General features: G+C 38.0%; 1 long non-coding RNA gene across 1 annotated transcript; it reads right to left on the bottom strand.

Moving 5' to 3' along the window:
* Positions 1 to 548: 548 nt before the first annotated feature.
* LOC114133802 (uncharacterized) lies at positions 549 to 3,306 on the bottom strand. Its single transcript, XR_003593275.1, has 2 exons — positions 2,866 to 3,306; positions 549 to 1,170 (listed from the first exon to the last, which is right to left on the bottom strand). It is a non-coding gene; the product is annotated as an uncharacterized LOC114133802 (long non-coding RNA).
* Between the last annotated feature and the right edge of the window lie 2,658 nt (positions 3,307 to 5,964).

Genomic DNA, 5,964 nt, shown 5'->3' with positions numbered 1-5,964 from the left:
ACCAAATTAGTTGCTTTAATAACTGAGCACAAAGTTAACCTAAAGTAGAGAAAGTGCCAGAACTTTCTTTGCTTTAAGTGTAAAGATAAGAGCTGATTTTCATTAGCACAAATTAATTATCCAATTAAAACAGATTCAGTGTGCTAAATTAAAAACAAAAGTAGCAGCAGATGTTGGCTGGATATTCATCATACTGTAACCCTTTTCTTCACTCTGTGCAGGGGTGTGTGAGTGTGTGTGTCTAATTAAGATCAGTGTAAACGAGGCCAACAAAGGCCGAGCGACGCCACTGAAGTCACCAATTATTTTGGCGTCAAAGAACTCATTTCAGCTGATCTTAAACCAGAAGAAGTTTAAACCCCACTCTGAGATGCCACACACACAGACACACACACACACACACACACACACACACGGATAATCCCAGCAGCCTTAAATAATTTATCAAGTGTGGATTTCCTTAAAATAAATCACTTTGTTTTGGCACACACTTATCGTATGGTAATAATGCAAGGAACAAAAGAAAAAACACAAACAAATCAGTGGAATAATTTTCATATCATCAAAAGAAACTTTTAATTTTATTCTTCTCCTCTTGTGGAATTAAAGCCTAATTTAAGAAGTCACTAAATCAAATCAGAATGTGTAAAAAAAAAAATGTGGCAACTGAAAACGTGGAAAGCAAAAGAAAAAAAGAAAAAAAAGAAACCCTCCGGCAGTTACACACGCGCGTTTTACCGCCTTCTTCTTCAGTTATGTCTGCTGCTGATTGATTTAATTAATTCTACATACATGTGCATAATTAATGCCACATATTAACAGCTCTAAATATATCCCAGCACATCCTCAGAGCACATTTGTATTCCAGAAATCTTTAAGTTAATCACATAATGCCAGAGAATTAAAAGAAATGCCACCATGTTTCTGGAAAACACTTAATAATTCATGGCAACACTTGTGAGAAAATCCAATATTTACATTGCATGTGAGCAGGCTGTTGTTTCTGTTAAAAAAAAATAATAACATACTGCAACATTTTTCTGCACTGTTGTTTGACCCAAATGCAGAGTTTCTGTGTCCACTTCAAAATGTCCCGCTACCTGGCCTGAGATCAACCGGTGATGTTTTGTTTTCCTTCCTCTGCTTCCTTAATGATTCTTCCCATAAATCCTGCAGAGATGCACAAGTAACGCTTAATGCAAGGAGAAACAAACTCATCAAACATTGCGGATCTTTGTCTCATTCATCAGGGTGCGAAATCAGGAGAGCTGCCTGTCAACTGTTTTTTTTTTTTTTCTTCTTTTTTTTCTAAAGTAAAAAAACAGACACTTCACCACCCCTCCTCCCCACTCCCCAAATCAGAGAGAATTGAGCTGGGTGCATTTTACGGTGGGGATGAAGCACCGTGGTTAAGGTTTTGCTGATTTTCATGTAATGACTGGCAGCCGTAACACCTGGCACTGTGAAATCTAGAAATTAGCACACTCCGGGGAAACAAATTGCTTTGTTGGTGCAGAACGATGTAAAAGAAGAAAAAACATGGGTTTAACATCGACTGTGGATGTCGTTGTTGCGGGCTTCCGTTGTTTTCTGAACTTTTCTGAACATCACAGCGGATCATAATATATCTGTGCTTTTGCATGTTTGTGGGAATCATGAAAAGATGACAGATTTCACTAAAGGTTTTTAATTTTAGCCCCTCAGTTGCAAACATTTTTTTATTCTGCTGTGTTATTATGCTTAACTCTGGTTAAAAATGAAAGAAAACGATTGACCAGCGCAAGAACGGTTTATTTAAATAGAACCATAGCAATGAGAAAGCTACCAGAATTATAAATATTTTGACTTTCTGAATGCAGCTGCATAAAGAAATAAATAAATCTAACAATACACCTTACAAAACAACAACTCTCACTCAGCATGGTCGGGTGAATTTCCTTCCCATTATTTAAGTATAAACAGTAAAAAATAATGATAAAAAATAAATATATCTTTCACTCTTTTCTTTAAATAATAAAAAATCAGTGCTTTTATTTCCAGGGTGGGGATTTTCTTAAAAATGTAGATATTAGATACTTTAGTTAGTTTAGTTGGACCACGACTGCTGGAGAAAGGCCCCAGTCCTTTGTGACCCTGGAAGTATAAGAGGGAATAAACAATGGATGGATAGTTGCATCACACAGCTGAAAGATGATGACCTGAACCCCAGAAAATCCACTAAACTACTAAACATGGAAGATAAACACAGACTGCATCTGAATAAAGTGCAGGTTGTAGTTATAACACGTACAATGTAATCCAAATTAATAAGGTGTTAAATAAATATTTCATGTTTCAGATTCTTATTTTTTTTTTAACTTAAACAAACATCTATTCTTCTGTATATTTGTATATCCATCAGTGCATTTTTTGTCTTATGGCACATAAACATGCAGCCAGAATTACATACCTGAGTCAATGTTTTAATCTCCAGTCCTTCTGTGTAATGAACTCCAAAATATATATTTTTCTAATTTATTTACTTAAATCAACTTAAAATAAATTACAGAAAATTTGAAAGGGTGATTTAAAAAATAGATTTCATTATGTCATCATTAAGTGATGAAATACATTTTTAATGTTGCTCTTTAAATACAAATAATATATTTATGTCCCTTCCTAAATTTTAATGGTTAAAAAATAACCTGCATTATTATGAGATGACTGCTGCATGATCTCATAAACTCTAAAATCAGAACTAAAAGCTTCAGCCTGACTCACACAGTGAAAAATACCAAATCCCACTTAGAAATCTCTGCTGGAGTTATGTTTTTGTTGGTGCCGAAGTAAATGGACCCTTTCCTTAATGATGCTCCCACTCCTTACAGAAGTCCTCTTCCTTCCGAGTCGAACAGTGATGAAGGACACAGATCTCTCCCTCTTCCTCCCCTGTCAGTCAGCCTCCTCCTCCTCCTGCTCTGCGGCGGCGGCTCTGCGCGGGGCCGAGCAGCTTGGCAGAGATGCATGGTGATGATGAGAACTCGTCGCAGCCTAGCAGGGTTTCCTCCTCATCAAGCTCAGAACAAAGGGGGGCGCCGGTCCGCTCGGCTGCTCTAAATACAGCCTGCAACGTGGCCCAGCCAACTGCCGAACACGCTGCGTTTAGATGCAGAGAAAATACAATTGAGGAAGCTGGAGGTGGCAGATCTGCAGGGTGAAGGCAGGATGTTGGACTTCAAGCACAGGAAATAGTTCAGCTGATTTCAGCACTCGACGGAGAACTTTCACAATTCACAATTCACAGAGACGTGGCTCAGATTACACCTGCTGCATCAAACGGCGTGATTTCAGGTTTTCAAACAAAACATGTGCTCACCAGACACCATAGGAGAAGAACGAAAGAAATTAAAACTCAACAAACTTTCTACTTTCTGCAAGACGTCAATGGGTTTAAAAGGCATCAGTGCTCTAAATGAAATAAGGCTAAGTTTTAAAAAGAAAAAAACTACAGAAAAGTAAATACGTCTTCACCGGTGCAAAAGTTTTTTTTATACCTCTTTAACTTTGCCATGTAATGTCAGATTACAGCAACAAACTTTAAAGAATCTGATTGGGATTTTATTTGTTAGCAACTCTTGTTGCCAACTGCCACTTTCCAGATACAAACCTCTTCTGTCTTATTCAGTTTGCTTAATAGGAAGTTAGAATTTTGTCCAACTATGTTTGAATTTTGACCCTCATTCTTGCATGGCTTCTTGTAACTTGAAATTGTTCAAATAATCTTTGACTGGACATCAATGCATTTAAATTTGATGTTGAACTTGGGCTGAAATGTTCCTCTTATTATTTTACCAAACTTTTTTTCTATTTTTGACTTAGATATCTGAACAATGTTATTCATGTTAAGAGGTCATATGTTGGGAACCAATGTGATTTGCCGATGATTTGGTGCATCACTTATTTTATTATTTTTTTGTCAACCAAGGTGTAGCTGCATTTTCTTAAAACATCTAAATGCTGAAAACTATCAGATGGACATTCAAATACGATATCTACAGAACTACATTGTGCAATTTATAATTGATTTTATTTTGATTTATCCCAAAGTGATGTTCTGAGGAAAGCTAGAAAAGGGAGGTACTGAGGGAGCATTCTCTTCAGATGAACCACATCAGCAAAGGATAGCAGAAGCTCATCATATTTGCATTTTATTATTTAATCTTGTTGCCGTTAGTCACATTCCATGCCTCAATAGCCACACTGGAACATAGACGCCGGACAAGTTAATCCAGTAACAGGTCTTGTTTAAGACAAATCTCTGATCAATCAATCATTCTCTTACTCCATGCTGTCATCATTCACCAAGATAGCTTACCTTCTCTGTTTGAAGCAGACTCATCCTAACAGAGGGAGCATTCCAGTTTTCTGGCTAAGAATCATGACCAAGACTAAGAAGAAATTAATCTCATTCGTAACAGCGCCAACAGGTCCAATGTTGTTTCTACATGTGAAAACAGATCCTAATGCTCAACCAAGTTAAAATAGCAGGACTCTTCCCTGAATATAAGAACATTATTCCAGAAATATTCTGGGAACATTTTGACACTTTTCTTTTTGTGAAGTTGTTTGCAAACTTTTAAATCACAATGGATGAACTCTGAGCTTCAGGGAAGTCAACCAATCATAAAGAAACTTGTTAAATAAAACTTGTTGTTGTTGTCCCTGGGACACAAACACATCAGCCAAGAAGCAGTGAAAGAGCAACAACATGTTTTGGTCCATCACGTCGTTCTGTCTGTCCTGCTGCTAATCTGGGAGGACGTTCCTAAACGGTCTGGTCAAACTGTGGACATCCCAGCTGTCAAAAAGCATTCAGCCAGCTCAGTCTCTCCTCCGTCTGCCCTCCAGCTGCTTTGCCTGCTTTCAGGCCTGAAGCTCCTCTGCCTGGGACACACTCCACCTCTCTTCCTGCTCTGTGGACGTCAGTGTGTCACCTCTGTTTATATCCGTCCAACCAGCAGAGACGAGGAAGCCGCACGCTAAACGGACATGCCTGCTAATCTTAGTGCAGCTGTGAGTCCAGGGAGAGATGAGGCACCGGCGCTCACGTCACATTGGCTGTGTTGATCTTCTCCATTATGTCCTGCATGCTGCAGGGCTTTTTACTGTCTCCATCACATTGATTTTCGTGAAATGTAGATAAACAGGTCACTTTTTTTCTTCTTTTTGCTGTTAGTCCACTTAGACAAGGTTTTCAGAGCATAACAAGATTAAAATTGTGCAGCTTGAAACGAGTCCAGGCAGCCTCTGCCACAAACAGTTAATATAGTAGAAACCATCCTCACACTCTCCGTTTTTTCCCTTTTCGGTGGATGAAACCGTACAGCCTTTATAGACATCTTAGAGGCTGCTGACTGTTGATATAATAACTGCTGAATTATATTTACCTTTCATTGCTTCAGTGTGTTTTATTCCCACCTCTTCTTTTTTAGTTGCTTGTCTTTCAGATTTTAATTTCCCATTTTCATTCAGTCAATTATTAAATTTTTTGCTTTATTTCGGACTACGTTCTTTCCAGGTTTTGCAACTGTCTTGATGTCCTTAGTGCACTATGCATCTGTGCTTTTTTTCTGGTTGCATTAATGAATCTACTTCTTTATTGCCTATAACTTTTCACAAAATTTAATTTCAATATTAAGTGACTGAAAGAAGATAGTTATTGAATTGTTGCTCAATGTGATTTTTCATGTTGTCAAACAATGTTGACCCGTTTCTCCATTTTAACGTAAATGATGCCATGGGCCAGAGTTGCCCTTCTCCTCTCCAAGTTCTATTTTGCAACATTTGGACGCTTTCCTGCTTCAACACACCTGAATCAAATGGCAACATTTCCTAATAAGCAATCATTGATATTCCTAGAGGACTGGCATTCATTTGATTCAGCTGTGTTGGAGAATGGATGAAAATTGCAAGATGGCTGTTCTC

This window comes from Xiphophorus couchianus, chromosome 19 (assembly GCF_001444195.1).
Source record: "Xiphophorus couchianus chromosome 19, X_couchianus-1.0, whole genome shotgun sequence".
Classification (NCBI taxonomy): Eukaryota; Metazoa; Chordata; class Actinopteri; order Cyprinodontiformes; family Poeciliidae; genus Xiphophorus; species Xiphophorus couchianus.
The sequence above is the reverse complement of the archived record's forward strand: the minus strand, read 5'-3'. Positions and strand labels throughout refer to the sequence as shown.